The following is a 23,062-nucleotide window of genomic DNA, read 5'->3' as shown; positions in this document are numbered from 1 at the left end:
AAATTACTTAATGAAATCAATGACGCACTTTCCTGCTTTGGTCTCCATGGTCAAAAGTAAGCAATGGATCAGAGAAGTTAATAGTTTATTTTAGATTGTGTGACCAAATAAACTCTTTTGAAGAGCTGACTTTTCAACAGTAGACTTAATCCAAATTGCCTCTCTCCAACAAGCCCCTTTTATGGGGGAGTGATGTCAGGTGGTGCGGAAAACAGCCCAGGCTAACTCACCTAAGTTGTGCTAGCTGCTTGGGGAGGGTAACTCTGGCCTGGCCAGAACCAGGACACTTCTGTCAATAATTGTGATGACTGTTGTAGTTTTGTGTGGTTGAGTTCTGGGGGAGGAGAGGGGCTGCAGGGGTGGCTGCTGCAAGAAGTGGTTAGAAGCAACTAGAAGCTCTCTGCAGGCCTGACAGAGCAAATGCCAGTTGGCTCAAGGCCAGAGTCATTGCTGACCAAGGCCGAGCCCATCAGCGATGGTCACAGTGCTTCTTGGAATCACATTTAGGAGAAAAAAACCCACAAACAGCTGTATTTTGCCACCAGAGAATGGAGTGAGAAGATGTAAGAAACTGTGCAGACACCAAGGTCCCTGAAGAGAGGGAGGAGGAGGCGCCCCAGGTGCTGGAGAGAAAGGTGTCCCTGCAGCCTGTGGAGAAACCTATGGTGGAGCCGGTGTCTCCCCACAGCCCGTCGAAAAGTACAAGACCCCACCTGCTGCCTGTGGAGAGGCCCCATGCTGGAGCAGGTGGAGACATACAGGAGATGCTGTGACCCACATTGGAGCAAGCCCCTGCCAGTACTTCAGCCTATGGAGAGAGAGAGACACTCAGAGATGAGCAAGAGAGAGCAGATTTGCTGGGTGGGAAGGCTTGTGACTCCGTGGAAGACCAGGATGGAGCAGTCTGGCCTTGTGAGACATTCAGTGATTCTATGGCTGCACCCCATAGAAGTGACCCACGCTAGGGCAGCTGGTGAAAAGCTGAAGCCCTGTGGGAAAGGACATGTGGGACTTGTTCATGGAGGACTGTCTCCTGTGGGTGAGACCCCACACTGGTGCAGCCGGGGAAGAGTGTGAGGAATGTGTCGTCGTGTCCCCACCCCACTGCCACCCCGCTAAGAAGAAGGATATCTCATGAGGAACTGACTGAAGGGAGCAAAATCATGACCAAAGTGGAATCTGCTAAGAAGGGAGGAGTGGAAGGAGGTTCTTTAAGATCTGGTTGCATTTTTCATGGTTTCGCTGTGTGTGTAGTACAATAAATTAGTGTTTTCTTTCCATTATTTTGTGTTGAGTCTGTTTTGCCCATGATGCTAATTGTGGAATGATCTTTCTTTGTCCTTATCTTGACTCCTAAGCCTCTCAATATATATTTTCTCCTCTGTCCAGCTGAAAAGGGGAGTGATAGACTGATTTTGGTGGGTGTCTGGCCTCCAGCCAGGGTCAAACCACCACAAAGACATTGTCACCCTTATTTTCAGGAATAAACATTGAAAACTCTGAAAAATCTCTTAACCTCATTTCTTTCCTCTTGATGGTGTTTTGATCTGTTCACAGCGAAAACAAAAAGAGATAGGGCATGGCTCAGCATGGGGGCAGTAGGAGAACCTGTTTCCCTTTGATTATAGCTTGCTTTGGAGAATTCTTACATACTGGGGTGAGGGGTTCTTGTCCTACCACCTACATTTTTGTGCTGACATAATGCCTCTGGGAGCTGTTCCTGGAAACAAAAGGCTGAAGTGTTACCTTTTGAGAAATTCAGGCCTGTAAGAACTGTACTGAACAATAAATATAAATAAAAGTAGATGAGTTTTGGACTGTTATGGGGCTTCATTTTACCCAGTGGTAATGTGGTGCAGCCTATTTTCTCAGCTGTGGCTGTGCAGCTGGTGAGAAGCAATTGCATAAAAGGCAGTGCCCAGCTGCTAGTGCTAACTGGGCTGGGAGTACCCCAGAGCTTTTATGTGAGGAGCTGCACAATGGCAGTGTGTGTAGAACTTAAAATTTCTCTTGTGGGAGTGGTGAAAGAGGAGGGAGTAGCTCTCTCTGTTCAGCTCCTTGTTCCTGAACGGGGATGTCTAGAAGTGCTGCTGGAGCAACCTAATTTCCCTTGCTTGGAAAGAAGAAAAAGCCTGAAGGAGAGAGGAGCAGCTGTTAAGGAGCTCTAATCTACAGAGACATGGGTAATTCTGTGGCATTCTCAAAGCTGGTTTTGCATTTTGCTTCCAAGTGTGTCTAAGCTCTGTCTACCTCAGTAGAAAAGGTATGGGTTAAAAAAAAAAAATCATACATTAGTTTTGCTCATAAAAGGATGCTCAGGATAATGGTTAGTGCTGCTAGTCAGCTATTTGGTGTGTGTGAAAAAAGTTGAGTGAAGATTACCTGGGTTTTCATGTCCTCCAAAAGTTTTGCAAAAAGATCTTGTTCTCCTGCATAAAACTTTGAATACTCCCTCCAAAAAGAGAATGAAATATTCTTTTAGCTCCCTGTGGTGCTTTTGGCCTTAAGATGTGGAAGCCCTTTATTAGTTACTTCATGAACACTTTAAAACTGGTTAAATATCTTCTGAAATTAGATGGTGTGTTACTGTTGTTATACTCTTTCCCTCTCTATTTTCTAGGGACAGCATGGTCTTAAAAATACTTTTTGAGACAGAATCCTCAATTTTCCTAGAATGCTTTAAGTGCATTTGTAGGAAAATTAGCATTTATATTTTAAATGCTGTTGCCTAAATCAAAAAGCTTGTCAGGGAGATCCCCTTGAAAGTGTCCCTGAGTAATAATTCTTCCTTATTATTCCTCTTATTATATCCTGTTCTTTGTGCGTAGTGGCTAAGACACTATTGTACTTGGCACTGCAGAACTAAGCTGAACAGACACTCTCTTAGAGACTTAGCTGTAGAGGATCCTGTGCATCTTTAAATAGCTGTCTGTGGAAATACACTTTGTTGTTGTTGCGGAGTATTTTCTATCTCCTAAATATTTATTTAGCTGCTCTTCATCCAAACTCTGACAGTTACTTGGCTGGAGTAGTTATTTATGCACGTTTTCCACTTGATGTCTGCCTGTTGCTGTGTTAATGATCTCAGGTGGCATTGCTTCTGCAGACTGTCATTACCTGGTAGCAAACTTCATGCTGGATTTGGTGCATACTGGCTGTGGTCTTCAGCAGTTGCGTTTCTGTCCCTACTTCGCTCACCTCCTCATTATATACGATGATACTATCTCACAGGATCACAAGGTTGGAAAAGACCTTTAAGATCATCAAGTCCAACCATTCCTGTCCTATGCTAAACCATATCCCTAAGTACCTGATCTACCCTTTTTTAAACACGTCCAGGGATAGTGACTCAATCCCCTCCCTGGGCAGCCTGTTCCAGGCCCTGACAACTGTTTCAGTAATTTTTTTTTTTCCTAACATCTAATCTAAACCTGCCCTGGCACAGCTTTGTGCCATTTCCCCTTGTCCTGTCACTTGGCTGAAGAGACCATCTCCCAACTCTCTACAACCTCCTTTCAGGTAGTTGTACGTGGTGATAAGGTCTCCCCTCAGCCTCCTCTTCTCAAGGGTAAACATACCCAGCTCCATACAGCCCCTTCAACTGCCTCGTTGACCTTCTCTGGGCGCACTCGAGGACCTCAATGTCCTTCTTATGATGAGAAGCTCAGAACTGGACACGGTAGTCGAGGTGTGGTCTCACCAATGCCGAGTACAGGGGCAAAATCACACTGCTGACTCATACTCAGTCGGCAACCTTCTCCCAACCTCATGTACATGTGTCTCTTAACTGAGGCTTGAGAACTCATTCACTGCTGCTTCAAAGTGACAGCTGTGTCATCAATCTATTTGTCAGTTTTCCCCTGTTCGGTCCGCTCTCCTTCACACACGTGCTCAGGGATGCTGTCTGGCCTCATGCTCTGCAGGTCTGCTGCACCTGGATCAAGAGCTGCAGGTGGACTCTGTTGGTATGAGCACCCCGGGTTTCAGTGGTAGGAAAGTAAACCCCTGGTACAGAGTTCAGGCAGGCTGTGTTCGTAGGCCGGAGACGATTCACGTGTGCTGTTCTATATCTGTGGTGTAGCTGGCAACAGGCTTGTCACTTTGTTTGGCTTTCTTCATTCTGGCTACTGTTGAACTTCCATATTTGCCCTTGCTGACTGCCACATTGCTGAGTTTAGCAGGTCACTGCCAGAATTTGAGTTTGCTAACACAAACTTTGCATGTGTGTTAAGCAGAGATTCAGCCAACGATTATCCTGTATCAGAGTAGATCCTGCTTTGTTTATGTATAGTAGAACACAAGGAAAGGCTGCCTTTCAAGAGAAAGAGGATATCTATATCTCATATTTATTTGATGGATCTTTCAGAGGTGATTGTGCCAAAAAATATAGCACAAAAGTATCCCTCTGGGTAAGGTGTATGTTAGGATGAATTATAACTGCAATGAAAACTAACAGTATTTTTCCTTATTTAGACTGCTTTGTATTTATACAAGCTGTAAGGTAATTACTTCTGTAAAAATAACAAGTCAGTCAGCACTTGATAGGTACTGAGGAGCCATGCTATTTAAGGATGATAAAAATCTTCAGAGATGTTTGAACAACCCAGACTGGAACCGTGCAAAATTAGCATTGTGTTGAGCTATGTGTCATGCTTCTGCAAAATGCATAAATTACTGGCAGTGAATCTTACTATTTAAGTGCTTTTTGGTGTAACTGTGTATTTCCTGAGAAGTAGAAAGGAAAAACTTTCTATTTCCAGTATAAATTATGTTGTAGCAATTTTTAGCTAGCAGAAACCAGAGGCCTTTGAAAAGTGCTGCATCAGTGAACCTGTGGACTTCTTCAGGAGCACTGCTGTCAGGTTTTAGTTCCTGTTAAAATCATTAGTATCTTTAAAAGACGCAACATTTCTTTATATCAAATGGCTAGAGAATGGTTTTTTGATTGTATTTGTTGAGTTGCTGTCTGCTTTACAATTGATGTATAAAGATAATTTTCCTTTCTGAGAGCCAGATTATCCATAGAATTGCATGGGAAAAAACTGAGCAGAACTTGCCCAGGGCATATTGCTGCAGTCCTTCTTTAGCACCATCAATGCCAGAAAAAATCATTTATTTGGCATCCCTTTTGATCTTCCTGCGAATTTGAGTGTTCAATGAAATAAGAGTATCTCGAGTGGAAAGAGATACCATGTAAAGGTTGGAGTGCCACATATCCTTAGATGACCTGTGAAGGCATAGCTCCATGTGCATTTTCTGATAGAAATCAATCAGCCTATTACCTGATCCCTTGGAGAATTCCTAAGAACTTAAAAAATGTATGATGGGAAATTAAGCCTAAATCTAAAATATTTAATCTGTTTCTCTTTATACCTCACGGACTTGCCATGTGGCTTTTAATGTAATATAGTAATCACAGGGGCATCGTGCATTTCCGTGTGAATGGCTTTAAAGCCAAAGAAAACAGTCTAAATTCTAATAGATAATTCTAATATAGGTTAGTGGTTTTAATTTATAAGTAGATACCAACACACACATTCTGTATATGGTTTCTCCATCCCTAATGAGTTATGAACAAACACTGATGAAACAAATGCTATAAAGAAATTTTATTACCAGACTAATCAAGATTGGCAGTTTTATTTGTGAACCTTTAGAGTCTCTGGCCATGACTCTCCAGTTTTGGAGATCTATATCTAAAAATAAAGGAACGCTTCTCTCACCCTCTTTGGAGGGGAGGGAAAGAAAAGCAAGTTTTCTTGGATATTCTTCAGAAAAGAACAAGCCTACTAATGTCATCCTGGCACCGTTCTCTGTGGTTTGAACAGTAGTCGGTCACCGAGGTTTTGACTTCTTTGGAGGTATTTGAAAAATAACAGGTACCATCAAACTGGGTGGGTATGTAGGAACCGTCTGTGTTTTGAGGACTGTTCTACTCTGCTCAGAACACTCATAATCAACATTGTAGTGATGAAGTAATGATCCAGGTTCATTGCCTCCCTCCTTTTGTAGGCCTGAGTCCCTGCTGTAGTTAGCACTGTTCTGATGAGAGAGATGGACAGGAAAGGGCTGCTGAGCAGAGCTACCTGTAGGTGGTGGTTATGAAGTCAAGGATTTTGCAGGTGTATGTTTCGTGCTAGTGACAGTAGTACTGAGAGGATCTGACAGCATATCAATTTGCCAGGTTATATAAAAAAAGCCATCACAACATGTATGGATTTGCAATATACTTGCAGTAGCATCTGTAATAACCTCAGAAATAGATTGGGGGGGGGGGAGGTGTTCGCATTTGGGCCTCGGGATGCTGCTTTGGGGATACCAGAAAGTAATGGGGAGGGTGACAGAATAAGCAGTTTCCTGTAAAAGGGGAAGTCGGGTTCAGAAATGGAATGTTTTCTGTTTCTTGAAATAGGAAGGTTTTTGAACATAAATTAAGCCAGGTATGTTAATGTAGAGTGTGTTGTGCATGTGATGGATTTTTCTTGCTGTAGCATTCTTGTCCACTTCTGAATTTTTGCATATGAGAAATGAGGGGGGGCTAGTGGCAGGTAGGGGATGGTAGGCGCTAAACCTTGATTTCAGCGTAATCCTTGTAGAGGAGGTAACAAATGTGGCTCTATGTTCAGAACAAAACCTAAAGCAGAAGTGAAATGCAGTCAGTACATTTGTGTGAGGTGTTTACTTTGAGATATTTACTTATACAGTGGACCATGTTCCTCTGTTGTACTACAAAAGCCCACTGAATAAGCCTGCTCTGAAGGGGTCTTTATTTTGTAAAGGTAAATATTTTCTATATTTACAATATACAAAAGGAGGAAGGAAGGAGAAAAAGGATGAGTATCTAGGAGACACATGTGAGGAACAATGCAAGGCAAAATTTTATCACTCTTCCCAAAGGTTTCTGAATGCATTGATTTATTTTTTAAACTATTCCATGTACATCATAATATATCTTTGATCACATATCAGCATATGTGGCGATGTTGCTGCTGTAATTCTCTGAAAGTCCAGTGAACAACAGGAATTACTGAGTTTTTCCATAGTGCCTTTTGCTGAAATGCAGAGGCATATAAAATTGAAGGAAATCCAGTTAAACTTGGCAGGCAGTTCAGTTGCTAGTTTAAAGTGGCTCAAACAATTGGAGAGAAGATTCAAAGAACAGTAATCAGGAATGTTGAAGTCTTACCTTTTTTTTTTTTTTTTTTTAATCCTTTTTACAGTTGGCATAAAAGAGGCTTTGGGGTCAGCATTAACAATTCCATGTGAGAGTCAGTTTGATTTGAATGTCTCCAGCTTCTCTTCCCCAAAAGACCTAGGCCAATCTATTTGAAGGTTAATAGCAATAGAGAGAGAAATAGAGCAGAGGGTGTGATGGAGGAAGGGCTAACTTGAATGTCTTGATTACTGGCTTTTAGATTTTAGTTTGTAACAAAGGATTTTATGAAGTATTGAATTTCATAAACTACTTAACTCTGTTCCCATGTAAATTTAAGACTTCATTCTTTTAACCCCTGCAGAATACCTTTAAAAGTTTGAATTTGTATAGGTGAAGTGATGCTAAAACCAGTCTTTGGTTCATCAGCACAAAATATGATTTAGCACAGTATGTTTTTCTTGGAACAACATAATGCATTATATCAACTTTTGGGGTGTGTAGCCAGTCTGTAGTGAAACATAAGTCCATAGTGCAGAACTGTACAAGCTGCCCTTATGGAGATTTGAGAAGTGAGTGGCTTTTGGCATGCTGTTGCTCTAAGAAGGGCTGAGAAATATTTAGGCGGTATATAACTGGATGAAAATGGTCTGGGTTTACTTTACAGAATGTTTGCCTTCTATAAGTTAAATGTCTAACCTAAGCTAGCTCTCTAGCTTCCCTCTGTAACTAATGGAAAGAAGTAGGTACCTCCATAGAACTGAAGCAGTGTGTCCACCAAAATGTGGCTGACAGAAAAAGTTAGATAACAGAAATACCCTGTTTCTTTGTGTCTTTCATATATTCTTGCAGGGACTCATTAGATGTGAAAAAATTATTAGGTATGAAAATTTGCTTCCTTGCGTCTTGCAGAGCATGGCACTGTTAATTGTGTCCTATGAACTTTAGGATGATAGTGCCTATCACCTATCTTTCCTACTTAATTTAAAACATTTTTATAGATACTGTTATATCAGTACTGTGTAGAAATACCTGTAATCAAATAACCAGCTGAAAGTAAGTAAGGATTTCCTATGAGTATCTCCTCTTCCATGATGTTTTCAAGTATTTCTAGCATTCTAGTCATTAATGTGGTTCCTCTGTTACTGGTCAGCTTTCAGACTTTCTTCAAATTGTACTTATTAAAGTGAAATTCTTAAAGAGGACCTATATTGCCTATTTTTCCCTAACAGAGCTCACTGAACTCAGGAATGCTACTTTCTGTATCTTAGCTGACATTAATTAATAAAAAAAGAAAAAAAAGACCAGCACAATTTCTGTAGAAGGTCGCAGGTAGAATGAGAGATGTGTAAAGGATTTTCTTCAGGAGCAGTAGGAGGAAGGCTGTGGGAATTGTCTTGGCTTTACCACAGAACCATTACCAGCAGACCAGACTGACAGTGTTCAGCACTTCAGCGTATGAGATAATGATGTAAGCTAAACTTACTTGTTTGCAATAAGTACAAAAAAAAAAAAAGGGCCCAAAAGTGGGAAAAAGATCTTAACACATGGTTAGTACACTGTTAGATTCTGCTACAAAGTTTTATTGGCTGAAGGCCCTGTATTTAGGGGTTGTACTTAAAAGGGGAAAAAATGGTTTTGTGCTGTTCTAGTTCAGACTGGCAACTCGCACAGAAGACCCCATACTCCAGTAGTCCGTCTGTGTGTCACCCCCCATTAAAAAAAAAAAAAAGCATAGCCAGTTCTAAATATATGTAGAAGATGAATATATGTAGATACGAAGAATCCCTAACTAGCAAATCATTTGGTATTAGGTCCCAGCCAAAATATTTTGAATGGTGAAGTTTATCCAGTCTTTTTTGATTGTCCATATAAGTAACTCTGAGACTTCTGAGTCTTTATATACCACAGCACTGAAGTAAAAATTAATAAAGCAACTTTGCCTCTTCAGAGGGGAAGATAGCCTTTAGACCTTGCCTTTTGTTTCCATGAATAAACTATTTTGTCTTCAGATAAATAGTTCTGTTTATTTTAGTAAATTATTTTTTTCCCTCTCCCAGCCTCTTTAGCTTGTGAGCTGAGAGCTCTCTGGGAAATCTGAGGTACTACTCTCTTCCACCAAAGTATTTAAGGGCTTGTAGGAGTCTGCAACAGGTTGAAGACTTAGCATCTTAACCCAGACAGTCCAATAATTTAGAAAGTCACTCTTCTGTCTTTCTTAGACTTGTCATATTTTATCCATATGCCTAAATTGATTGTACAGCTGAGAAAGGTACCTCTGTGGACAAGTGACTCTGGGATTACTCAGCAGTGTAAAACAGTATCTGTCCTCCTTCAGATCCATGTACAATCTGTCTCTCTGCCTACACACAAGCTCTCATTTTCCTTCTAGCTTCTTTCCCTGTTCCAGTATCTATTGCCTTGGATTTTCAGTTCATCTCCTTTTGTAAGGACCAGAGAGTTCTAGTATCTTTTAACCCTTAAAACGCCTTTGTGTTTTCCTCTGTTTCTTTGCTCTTCATCCAGATCTGTTAATCTCTTATGCCACATTCATATGAAATCCACAATTCCCTTCTCCCAAAAAGCTGGTAATTCAAAATGTAGGATCTCCGCCCTCCAGCTGGGCTCATAATAGTTCAAACAGCAAATGCAAGAAAATGCCTCATCACAGCAGCCTTCATCATCTTGGTGAAGATTTTAGAAAAATTCAGCCTAGGAGCAACACCTTTTGTAGGCATAATTTAGCTCAACGGTTTTTGGTAGAGTTCTAAGTGACTTTGACACTTTAAAGAGAAATGTAAGACAGCTTTAATAGATAATGTTACCAGCCTTTTGTATGCTTGTTTATTCATTCCCTTAGCATTGCATGTTTTACCTCAGGAAGAATTTTGGTACAATTCCATCATGCCGTAGAAGTCAGAAGGTTTGCTAGCACATTAGAATTTAATGGAAACAGAACTGGGGCTGGATTCATTGAAAGGAGAAATTTTAGCAGCAAGAACAACTAAAAACTATTTTTATGAGACATGGGGCATGCACACTTCAAGGAATTTTCACCCTGACAGCACTTACCATAGAGCCAGCAGGAGGGTTACCTGGAGGGTTACCATTTGGAAATGAGAAAGAGTATCTGTACTAAGCTAAAAAGGTTATTTTAAGTGTGTGGCTCTTGCCTTTGTGATTTTTTTCGGTACTAGATGTGTTATTCTCACAAACTGTTCTAGTTCAGCTTATTTCTCCCCCCATATTTTTTTAAAGGAGTGGGAAGGAGTTGCACATCTTTAACACATCTTTAATATGATAGTCTGAAAATAATTCTAAGTAGAATATTCACAGTAACTGTAATGAATAAAGAAGTTGTTATCTGAAGCCTTGTTACTTTTGTACTGCCACATCACAAGATATGATAGCACTCTCAGTAAGAGCTCAGAAATAGTAGAGAGCAAAGTCTTTTTTTCAAAAGACGTTGCTTACAGGGCCACAGACAAAGCGTGTGAAATGACTGTATTTCTCCTTGGACACTAACTGGAATAGGAGTGGGGAATGAGCATAGGCCTTAAGACTGACTGTGTCAGGTAGGAAGCAGGGCTTGGGGTCATGTTCCAGCACTGTACAGTCATTCCATATTCATTGGGAACAGCGCACCTAGCTTTTTTTGAAAGATAATGCAGATAGAAATGCCTTTCTGCATGCTGAAGCTGTTTTCTCTTAATCTTACTGCTCCCCACCTCCCTTTTTGGCAATAAACACCCACTTCACATCTTTTTGATCTTTTTGACCTAATTGTACTTAACTTACTGTGGGTCAGAAAGGTTTCTTTGCTACTGTCTGTTTCCTGTAAGTTTTTGGTCCTAATTTTGTCACTAATCCTTCATCTGCTTAGTTCATACCTTCAAGTTTCTCAGACTTGTTTTGTTCCCTATGCCTGAGGATCTGTCTTAGTGCTGTTCAAGTACCATACTGTCTTTGCTCCCATTCATGACCCAGAGTTACTGCACTCTTCTCTCCTGTAATTATCTCCTATATTCGTGTTAAACATCTCTGTTGTCTTATGTGTCAGAAAAAGGCTCTCTGGGTTCTTAGAAAGCCCCTGGGATGAATATTCAAAGAACCCTTCTCAGGTGGGATTCTTCAGGGTCAGCAGACCAGAGCCTAATTGGCTTTGTAACTTGGGGTGCTGTGGTTTCTGAGGTCTTTGCCATGAAGATGGGATGTTGGAATGCTCTGGAATTTCTAGGCCTGTCCTCATTTCTCAGGCATCCTGCTGTACAAGTCAGGAACCTGGTGCTGTCCTAACAAAGGCCTTTGGATATTCCTGTGCTTTGGGAAGGTGCTTGGAGCCTTGTGTCAGTGCTCCCTCCAAGTGACCTGAACTCCTGACTAGCTGTGTGGCCTGGAGAGTCAGCTGGTCTGGCAGAGGGCAGGGACAGTGTTTCTGGTTAATTTGATGTAGTAGCTAAAAACATCAAACAGGTCAATGTGCTAGAAACAGTTGTTGAGTTCCTTTTTTCAAAACAAAACCCCCTGAGTATATTGAGTAGCACTTCAATCTCTCATTATTCAGAGGCAGAATATTTTTATGTATGGAACTGTAAATAAAGCTGAGAAGAATGAGTGTAACTTTAAAGGTAATTTTTCTTTTCTTTCAGATATGATTATATCTTTGGCAAAGGAGGAGGCTACTTACCTAGCTTTCTTTTTTTCATTGCCTATAAAAGTCACTAAAAACGTAGTGGTTAGACATATTACGTACTGCTTATGGTATGGTATGTGATCCAGGACAAGTTTGGGAAGAGGAGGAAAAAAACATGACAGATTGTCATGGAAATAAATATTTTATCCTTTAGCTTCTCTCTCAGCCCTCCTCCCTGCGTGAGCTATAGTGAAGATAAATGACTGCATCTACTGAAAAGATGCAGTTTTATTACACCCCTTCTTTGTAATATTTATCTTTAAGTTAACTTCGTATGCCTACGTGTAAAGTATTTAAAAAAAACCCCAAAAAAGTGCGGATTGAGAGAAGGAGAACTAGACAGAGGAAGGAAAGGATTGTTGTTTCAGCGCTAGAACACTGTAGCTGAAGGGTGAAATTCGTGCCTCAGTGCTCAGGTTGGACTTTGAATTCACTACAGAAGAAATGAGTTTTCCAGGTCAGTTAGCGTCTCGCTTTCTGATGCCAGTGTTTTCCTAATGAGGGAAAACAACACAGGAAAGGAAGAAGGTAGTTTCTCGGCAACCCAGAACTGACTCATGCTGCCAGCATCATAACTAAGAGTTAGAGCCCTCCAAGGCTCTCTAATGGAGGTTTTTCACAGATAATCATGACTATTTTCAACTTTTTCCCTACCTCTTTGAGAAATAAATCAGGAAGATGCTATAGAGAAATAAATTAGGAAGATGCTGTTGTTCATCTGCTTGTCTTGGATGTAACTTAGTTGTAGTACAGCAGGGCAAATAGAAAGGAATTCTTTCCCTTTTTGCCTTCCTGAAAGGTTTTGCCATAGTCTCTGGCAATTCCAGAAAGTGAAATCCTTTGCTTAGAACAAGACGCAGCCAGACACAACCTTGGACCCAAACCCTTGTATTACATCTCACTGGTGTAGATGATAAGAACCATGTAAGACTGGTGCCTAAAGGTGAGCGCAGTACATTGTGGTGGCTTAGCAGTTGAATAGTAAAGGTGCTTGATTATTTTTTCCGAGTCAACTCATTTAATTTACCTAGGTGAAATACTAAAGCAGTACAGTTAAAACTGGTAATAATTACAAATCACAGCATGTTGGGTGAGTAGAATAACATTAGTTATATACAAGAGTAATATAAATATAAATATATTTCTTTTAATTAAATGCAATTTTAAAAAGTTAGATTGAAAGAAAACCCACAGCCCAAACAAAAAACACCAGGCACTATCTCACTTGTGATGCCCTAGAAAGCTCACTCTTCCATTCTCTTTTCTCCTGCTGCATGTATTTATTTGTAAGATACAGTTCCAGGACAATCTGCAAAAATACTGAATCAAAATTAAGCGTAGCCAGTTGTATTTCACTGTGTGCTCAGGTTCCCCTGTTGGTAGGGGTGCTGTATTGGGCTCAGACGTAAGTGTTGCATTTCTTTATGGGATTATTTACTTTTAAAGGGAAGAGGTACCACCTTTTGAATGGCAGGTTGGAACTTTTGAAGATCATACATGATATTTTGCCTCTTAATTATGATGCTTTTTTTTTTTTTTTCTGGGGATGGTTTCTGTAAGGCTGATTTAGAGATGTTTAGAGCTACTTGGCTTCCACTATGAAAATAAATTAATAATGTCTCTTTGGCAAGAGAGCTGGGCAGGGAAGGAATATTGCAGAGAAGATGGTATGTTGAAAAAGCAAAACTTCTCACTTCCTCCTGTTGATGGATGAAGCTATGAATATTTGATATCAGTAAATACTTTGACAGGTTTCTTACTTTTAGGATATAGGATAGTTGTGGTTTGATGAGGAAGGAAGGACCTGTGAGGTGGGCCCCTATGTTAGAGTTGGCAGCAAAACCTTAGTAAACTATCCTATTTATTTGGAGCTGTAGGATTTTTAGAGGATTTTTGTCCCAGAATGACTATGGCAACATTAAGCTTGCTGGCTTTGACATATGCAGTCATTGCTTCAAAGTAGTGTCTTCTCTGCACCTGCAGACTGCACTACTGAGTGGTAATTCTTCACACTTCTGCAGACTGCAGGAAAGAGGAATTGGCATTGGGTACGAGAAGGAGGAAGTGTAGGTTCTGTCCTATTCATTTCCCTCTGAATTGCTGGCATGGAGGGATTACCCAGGTAGTGTTCTCCAAGTGCTGGGTGGTAAAATGGAGAGAGGCCAGTGTGAAGAGGACTGTTGTGGATGTAGCACTGGTATCCTTTGATGATAGCATTATTACCTGGTAACATTTAGAATTTAAATATTTTCATGTTACTGTTAAATTGCTGCTAAAAAGTTCAAACTCATGACTTTATTGTCTTCTAATTAATGAATGCTGGTCTTCCATTGTCACAGGTGTCTGCGGATAGGTTGCTGGGTTATTGCGTGTACCCTTCAGGGGTGAGGTTGGGAAGGACAAGCAATTGGAAGCTGCATTGTGACTGGCAAAGTAATGTAGGCATTTATGATGTTAGCAACAACTGGAACATGCTTCACCAAACTAAGGTGACATTTAGTTGGTGAAAAAAGTGGTTAGGCAGGGATGTGTACCTACAATTCCACATTTGCAGTTTGCCTCCTGGATGCGAGTCACATGCTTTATCAATCTTGCTGTGAAAGTGATTGGTACTTTGATACTATCAGTATAGATTGTAGGACTAGTTCCAGATTTCAAGGTCCTTCCTCTTAAGGTGTTTGCAAAGTTGGTGATGTTTTAAGCGAGTGAAAAGCACTTCCACTGACAAGAACGGAAATGGCAATGGGGTCATAGGAATCATCTCCACCCAACTTGGAAAGTAAACATGAGTTCAACTGGGAAGAGGTGGCTGAATCTGTGGGCCTAACCATTGCTCACTTCTGAACATCTGCTGCATGCTTAAGGACGTGTCTTGATTGCTGCTTTTTGCTAGGTGAGCTTTTGGTATAAAGTGAACTAACTGAGCAAAAGACAGATCTCACTTCTGTTTATTGTCCCACTTTCAAATTGTTTGAAACAGTCTGAGCCAATATGAAGTCACTTTCTCTGATGAGTATGTGCTAGATATGACTGCATTAAAATGACATAAAGTTATCTGTTGCATATATTACATAGCCACAGTCACGAATGTAGAACAAGTAGCATCGTGAGGCCAAAACCATAAAATAGATAACCTTTGCATTACCATCCTGTAGCTCTATCAGATGAGCAAATGCTGTGTAAGAGAGAGAATGTGAAAGAAACTATGAATGTTGCTGTGAGTTCATGTCTGTAAATTTCAGTTCCCTCTACCCCGTAAAAGTCATTTCCTTAGGTTTTTGCAGTCCCTGTTGTGGCTTTTTGTGCCTTTAGAGAAATCCCTGAAAACTATTGTGGCTTAGACTAATAAAATAGGTTTTTGTATTTTGCAAACAGCCTTGTTCCTTAGTAGCTAATCTCATTCCTAGACACAAAACCATACTTTCTCAGTTTGAAACTTGCTCAGAACTCGTTCCCTCATTATTTGTAGTCAGGAAGTAGACGGTACCAATTAATTTTAAAGACTGGTTGTCCTTGTCCAGTAGGAGTGGACTCTTTACTCTGTTCCTCTGTACCTCTTTCCTTTTTTGTCCTGTCACCAAGTATTTTGGTTCCCTGTGACTCCCTGAACCTTACCTTCATTCTCTGTTCTTTGTTGATATAAGTCAAGGGCATTCTTCTTTACTATAGTGCTGAGATTTTATTTTTTTCCTTGTATATCCTTGGCTTTAGTTTTCCTTTCATTAATTTTCTCCTGATAGTCTAACCATTTTGCAGAGAAAATGGGATCAGTCCTTGCTTTCTGATTATTCCTGCTTGTGCTCTCTCATCCTAGTCCATTCTCTTCCTTTACCACTGGCAGCTGCACAAGTTTCATTTGGCATACAGTCATTGAGATTGTGGAGTCTGATTTCAGTCTGCTTCCTTATTAAATAAGTAGGACTGCACTCCTCCATTGTGGAACATTTTTCAGTCTGAATGTATTCATGCTACCTTCCTGCCCTGACTATCGTGACTTCTTTATTCACTTGTCTCCATCTCTGTCTTCTGTTATCCAAAGACCCGTGACTAAATATCTTTCTCTCCTCCCATGCAGGACAAGTCTTTGTTCTGCAGATCGCATCCCAGATGCTTGATTCCCTTAGACAGAATTTTAGTTCCCTATCTAGACACAGCAAAGCTCTGCTTGTTTTAGCCCCAGTTTATTTTACTGCTCGTTTCTGTCCCCATTCTCTTGCAAAATGGAAGGTTTAAGCCATTCCTGTGTTGGGGGGAACCAATTTTTTTCTTGCAAAGCATGTTATCGGTCAGATTCATTATCAGGCTTTGCTGTGCTTCTAATATTGAAGTAGAAGCTAGTATTAAAGCCAACCATATATATCCTTGTATTTAGCAGTTCTTTACATTAACTAGTGAATGACGCTGTGTACAGTAATGAGGATAAGAAATTTTAGAAAGAGAGTACACAAAATTAGATTTATTTCCCTATGTCTCTTGCATCTTTTAATTTCCATCTTACTTTACCTTACTGCCTGGGTATTTCAGACTATGAGCTCTAGGTAGGGGTTACTTACCTTTTCTTGCTTGCAAAGTGGCTTATAGTATAGTTTAAGTAAAGATGTGTAGTTTTGCTGACTAACAAATATTGGAAGCTGAGGCAAGCTTTACTTTATCAAAGTTTTTGTTCAGAATTTTCTTGATTCTAAGTTGGTTTGGGTGACACTTTTGAAGATATGGTTCTTTTGTTGTTTCAACTATTCTCCCTAACCTCTTGTTACGATTTTTTGAGAGAATAGAGTCAAGATTTTTGTGTGTGTGTGTTTTTTTTTTTTTCATTTTGTTTTTTGGTTTCTTTTCATATAGTTTGTTTCTCAGACAGTTGTTTTGAACTATACATCTGCACTTTGGAGGTTTAAGGAAGTTTCCTTTAATGTTTGAGAAATTACGTGGAAGTTGAATGTCTGCTAATAATTGTGTAGTCTGAAGAGAAGGCCTTTCTGATAAGGGGTGAGTTCTGGGAAGGACTTGATTTTATACTATGGTTTAGAAAGGAAAAAAAAAAAAGCCCACACCCTTATTTTATGCTTGTATTTTGGTTTGTGTCTTTTGTTGTTGATGGTGTTTTTTTTAAAATAGACAACAAAGACACCTGCTTATTTGCTTTTTGCCATTTTTAGTCCCTTGAGTTTCTGAAGAATTTAATTAACAAAAACCCAACCCCTCTTTTCAGTATGAATGCTAGAGTTTTAAAAGAAGGAAAACTCAAGTTATTCTCTCGCAGAAATAAATTCTATTTATTGTGTCTACTTGGATATAAATGGATGTGAATTGGTGCAGTTAGTGATGCACAATCAGCAAATTGATTCTGGCTGATTTAAACCTTTAGAAAAACAAAGTGACCTTGGGGGGGGAAAAGCCCAAGCCTGTTTGATTAGATTATATGTGGATGTGAGGCAGAGAATTCGTGAATGATACAGGGAACTTCAAAATGAAAGGGGGAGGGGGAAGGAAAGAAAAATGATGAACGAAGCCTGTTAAACTGCTGAGCTCTCTTTTTCTCTGGTGCATTCAGGTCAGTGAATTAATTAGATTAAGTCACATCAACCCTGATAGCTGGAAGGGCTGAGCAAAGCAGGGGACTGCAGTTTTAGCTTGCACAGCCGAGTTTGGTGCTTGTGGGCTACCTATGACGGTGCGGTGCTACCGTTCAAAGCTCTTTTCCGACTTAATAGTGGCCACAGTTTTGATTATTTGTGTGGTGTGTGTAAATTCAGCTTGCAGTTAAAAAGGTGTGTGTGTATATATATATATATATAAAAGAAAAAAATGCTTTTTTAATAAGAGAAAACACCTATGGTGACTGACAAAACCTACAAAATTTGGCAGGTACTCTTATTTTGGCATTTACCTATTTGTCAGAAGTTTCTAGAAATTCTATCTTTGTGTGAATAGGATACATACCCTAAGGAACAACAACTACTTTTCAAAATTTCTCAGTTTCTCCTCATGGCCTCTTATGAACTTCTTAAATGCACCTGCTGCTTACCCACAAACCATTTTAACTCACGAGAACTGTCCCCTGTGACCAAGCCCCATGCGTCATTCTCTGCTTCCTGCTATCTCTTTTGAGCCACTTCTTTTTTTCCTTGTTTTTCCCTTGTTTGCTTCTGCTGGGTTATTTTTATTTTTCATCTCAGTTCTTTGCCACACAAATTACTCCTTCAGCTAGTTCTTGGTGTCTCCTGTTAATTTTGTTATGATGTCTTTCAACAATTAATCTGTCCTGGTCTGTAACCATGGCATTCTCATACGTGGTGCACTTTTTCCCCTCCCTTTATAGGGCTTCTGAGTCCTCCTTTCTCTAGTCCTTTCATGCCAAAGGGTTCTAAATCAGTGACTTATTCCTAATTAATCCTTAATAAGTGGCTTAGTCTATTTTGATCAGAGCAAATGCAGTCCTATGAATCAGGCCCAAGAGATTTTCTTGAGGAATAAAGGGGAAGGGCCAGTTACTTGGTTTGATGGGAGTTGTTTGTTGTTTTAGCCACACACAACATCCCAATAATATGGGTATTGTTGGGGTTTTTTTAACTTGAAATTGCTGTCGGGTTCAATTAAGCTAATAGCTTGGGCTAGAAGAATTGTAGCTAAATTTACAAAACCACAGTCATTGTGTTTTCTTTTCCTACTTCACATAAAATTGGTTGATAATTGGGACGCTATTGGTATGCAGCATCTGAAGATGTGGGTATTAAGCTATAAATGTCTGGCTTTTGCCTCTCAGGAGAGTGTCATAACCACCAAGTAATAAGAGATGTTGAGAGTGATACTATTACTCTGTTTTATCTGAAGCAGATTCTAAGTGTTCCAGTCACTAAACTCTAGGTTCATTTTGTGTCAATAAGATTTTTACACAAAATGGAAAACCTCCCCAAGAGCTGTTCTGAGATTTGAGAGACCAGGATTCAGATCCTTGCTTGTGTCTAGGATGATGGTATAACGAAATCCAAATTTGACTCAAAACCCCGTGGTGTTTTGTTTGTTGGATTTTTTTTTTTCCTCCAAAGTCTCTATTCCTACATGTTTGGTCAATTTCTCTAGTTTGTAATTTAGATGCAACATCAGGAATAATTGATCTTAGGTCTTCCAGGCAGCTTTTAAGGAATCCAGTGTAATAGGGCTTGTTTCTGTAAGTACTTTCACTTTTTGAGGACATAAGGGTGTGTAGCTGGGTGGTAGTTCTTTCTGTGGAAAACAAAATTAATGTTGATCCACAGTTCTAGCGTATCAGATCGCTAATGTAACCTCTCTCTCTTTCTCTTTGAGAAAGGCTGCCCTCTTTTGGATGCAATTAGAACTGGCTTAATTGTCAGGACTGCAGTACAACTAATTGTGGTTGCTCTGCTTTGTCTGTAGAAGATGTTGAATTGCCATGGATAGCTGTAGTGGGCACCATATTGATACCAAATTCTAAGTAGCTGTGGGTTTTCTGTGACAGTATCAATCGAAATTTTCAGTAGTGTATGAAATTAACTGAATTAAAGTTTTATATATGTGTACGTTTGTACTGTAATATGTATGATGTGTGTGTGTGCGTGTGTATATATATCATACTTTTAAAAAAAGTATGGAAATGTGGGCTTTCCTTATTTCTAATAATTTTCCATTCCTGTGAAATTATGTCTGTTCATGACTAGCTATTTTGTTGTTAAATCAGTTCAGAGTTTTTTTTTCTTGTTAAATCTGGATTGCTTTTTAACATCTCTTCTGTTTTAAAGGTCCTGTTTTTCTTGGTTTTAAACTCTTGCTCTAACCAAGCGAGTACCAATAGCTTTGATCCTCCACTGTCGTGAACTGACAAAGGTAACGTTTCAGTAGGGTTGACAGGTAGGTGAGAAAGCAGGGCCTAGCAGGGCTTTAAAAAAGTGTGGTGAACGAAGTAGTGAAGTTTGTAAGTTCTGTCCTCAGTTCTAGTGAATACATACTGTAACCTGTGATCATCGGAATGACATTTGAAGCCCTACATTAAATGGATTGATTGCAATTCACTCCTGAAGGAGCAGGTGTTTAGATCTGATCAGAAGGGCCAAGGATTGGGCCTGGAATCTCCGGCTACTGGTTCAGAGCCTGGCACTGAAACACTTGGTAGAGTCACAGATACATCTGTTCAGTTGAAGTAGACAGACAGTCTCTGTGCCTAACTAGGCTAGTGGAAAAAGATCTGGATTTTATACTTTAAGGTAGCTCAGTATTATCTACTCAAATTGTTTAAAGTCTAGTTAACTAAGAATGTTTGTGTTTAGTAATTTTTGAATGCAATTGTTTGTAATGCTGTAATGTTTTTAAGTCTTGGTCGTGGAAGAAGATCATGCTGTGCTAAGAGTTTGCACAGCATGCCTTTACTCCAAGGAACATTCAGTCTACGCATAAGATGAGATAAATTGATGGATATAGAGAGCATGCTGACATAATGCTACCTCACTGGTCAGCAGGACAGACAACAAAATTCCTGATTTCTTTCACAACCAGCTGGATTGTCATATGCATCCTGATATAATATTTTGACTTAAAAATACCTGTGTTATGTGCACCGTGTACATATGATGTTATTGGTATACTTGAGTTGTATTGACAGTGCAAACTAAACACAGAAAGTGTAGTCACCACCTTGCTAAATCATGTGTACTTTATTGCCTTGTTAGATAAAGCTGCCCCTTGGCAGCCTTTCCCATCATCTTTGTTTTATTAATGAGTAGTTTTGCCTTGCATTTTGAATCAGGCCATTCCTCTTCTGGCAGACCTTGCTTTCTGATGATGCTAATGCTGGTTGTGTGTGAGATAAGTATTGACTCTCAACATGGGAAAGATGTGTAAGTAATTTATGAATTAAAGCCTTTTGTAGGCTATTGAACAAACACATCCAACTGCATTAGAATGAGATTATCCAGTTACATATTTTTAAAGGAAACTATTTTGGTTTTCCTGTTAAAAAAAAAAAAAAATCTATTACTTGAATTTATGTAAGTAGTCCAGTCCAGGGTCTTTTTCACCACAAAACATGACAAAGACAAAATTTGTTGGGTTGTTTCTGTTTTTCCCTTCTGGTTAACTCTTTCAGGGTTTATAGCTTCTATTTTATGTTGATAGTGGACATGCTGGTGAAGTGGAAAACATTTTTGGCATGCTTCAGTGTCGCAAGTCTGTAGTTAATGAGACATGTCAGTAAGTTTAGTTAATCCCCTGGTTCTGAGGAAAAGGTTAAAGACTGAAATACAGTTCCTTTTGATGTTACTGGATGAATAGCCCATTGCTCTGTCTGCATACTTGCTTTAGAACTTCATTTATGACAATGAAATTTGATTATTTCCAAAGAAAATACATGAAATTCATATGCACACTTTGTATTTTAATTTATTTGTAAAATTAATCAGAATGGTTAAAGCAAAGGCAATCTTGGAGGCAGCATAGCCAAAATCTTAGCTGGGGATACCTCTGCCTTTAGGTTTAAAGACATTCTCAGAAATATAAAAGCTTGGAAATTTTGTTGCCTAGCTTTGTTGGGGAGTTTTTCAAAGACACATCTCTGCCAAAATCCATTTGCTGAATAGCTGGAAGTAAATAGGTAGATTGGAGTCATCTTGTAAACAACTTCATATGTGTAGTCCAAGAATTGCAGTACAAGAGAGTACTAAAAAAATTGCAGTATGTTTTCTGTATTGTTTTTTTGTGGTGTTTTGTTGTGGGTCTTTCTTTCACTTGGATTAGTAACAAGATGAGGAAGAGTAAGAAAACAAATGTATGACTTTATTGGAAACTTGCTAATGTTTGATATTTTTATGGCCTTTAATGCAATTACTGTGGTAAGTGTTGGTTGGCAGAACAAATGGAAGGAATATATGAATTTTTAAATTATTTTCTTTCCCTCTTTCAGGGTAAGATTGTATTTGAAGCCTATTTTGTGCCATTTCCATTTTTAGTCTCAAAAAGAAATTTAAACAGCAGTCTGATAAATTAAGATTTTGAGTTTAGTTTTATGCCACAAGGGTGTAACTTCTTAACAGATCTTGGGTGGCATTTCCCTTGACTTCTCTGCCCACTATTTTCGTCATTGACACTTCTTCACTTTCCTCCTGTGCTTTGGAATTCTTTCACTTGTGTTGATCTCTTCCATCTTGAAACTTCAGGTTTCTCTCTTGTTCACACCGTTTGTTTCCACATTGCCTTTTCCTTGTGGCATACAAAATTATTCTCTTCTGTAAATGTCAAGGCATACAGTGTCTCTTCTGTGTTGTGTTGCTTTGCCTTTTATTACTTCTTTCTCTGAAGAACATTACCATTTCTGTCAGAGATCATCTTTCAGTACTCTGGTAGTCATTCTAGGACATTATCAAACCTATGTCTTCCTTTTCTGAGCTCTTCAAGAAGTCGGGACCAGGCCTGTCTTTCCTCCTGTATTTTGTTGTGGCCACTGTGGCTTCCTTATTGTTGCCTTAGCTAATTTATCACCTCCTCCACTGAAGGATCTGAAGGCCTCCACAAAGTTTGAAAGAGTAAAAGTAGTTTCAGTAGCAGATAATAGCAAACTTCTGGCAGGGTAGTGTTCGTTTTGAGTCTTTTGGGGGTTTGAGAAAGTTGGAAAGAGTGGAGATGACACAGTATGTGTGGAAAACTCAGTGCTTGAATTGGATGACTTACGCACTCCACAAGGTGCAGTGTGTGGTAGGTGACTTATGTTGCAAGGTCATTCTTATTATAATAAGAATTCCTGTTTCCAGAAAAGGCAATTTTAAAGGGAAATATCCCAAAGCTTAACCACTTAAGTATCTTGTGTACTTGTGGGTGTGGAGTTCTGGATAATCTTTTGGAAAATCAAAGCATTCCTGTCCGCATGTGATGAGGGAGTAAGACTCACAGACCTGGTATTTTTGTTTTATCGCGGTCAAACTCTAGGCCTTCCCAAATTAGGCAGTTACCTGGGACATAGAAAAACAGCCCTGAGGGTGTCCTGAGGTGGCCTCAGGCCTTCTTCCTGTCTGTCAGGAGCAGACTCCTCTCTGCTCTCCCCGTTCTGCTGCTCAGAGAGGTCTGCAGTGCCAGCACAGCACAAGCTCTCCCGAGTTCTTGCTGACAAAAAACCAGATGAAGTGTCCAGCACAAGGCAGAGGAACAGGCAGAATCCCTGTTGGTAACGGAGTAAGGAGAGGGAGACACGCTTTCCTCATCGGTGTGTTCCCCCA

The sequence above is a fragment of the Gallinula chloropus genome (assembly GCF_964237585.1).
Source record: "Gallinula chloropus genome assembly, chromosome: 3".
NCBI classification, from domain to species: domain Eukaryota; kingdom Metazoa; phylum Chordata; class Aves; order Gruiformes; family Rallidae; genus Gallinula; species Gallinula chloropus.
Note: the sequence above shows the minus strand (reverse complement) of the source record.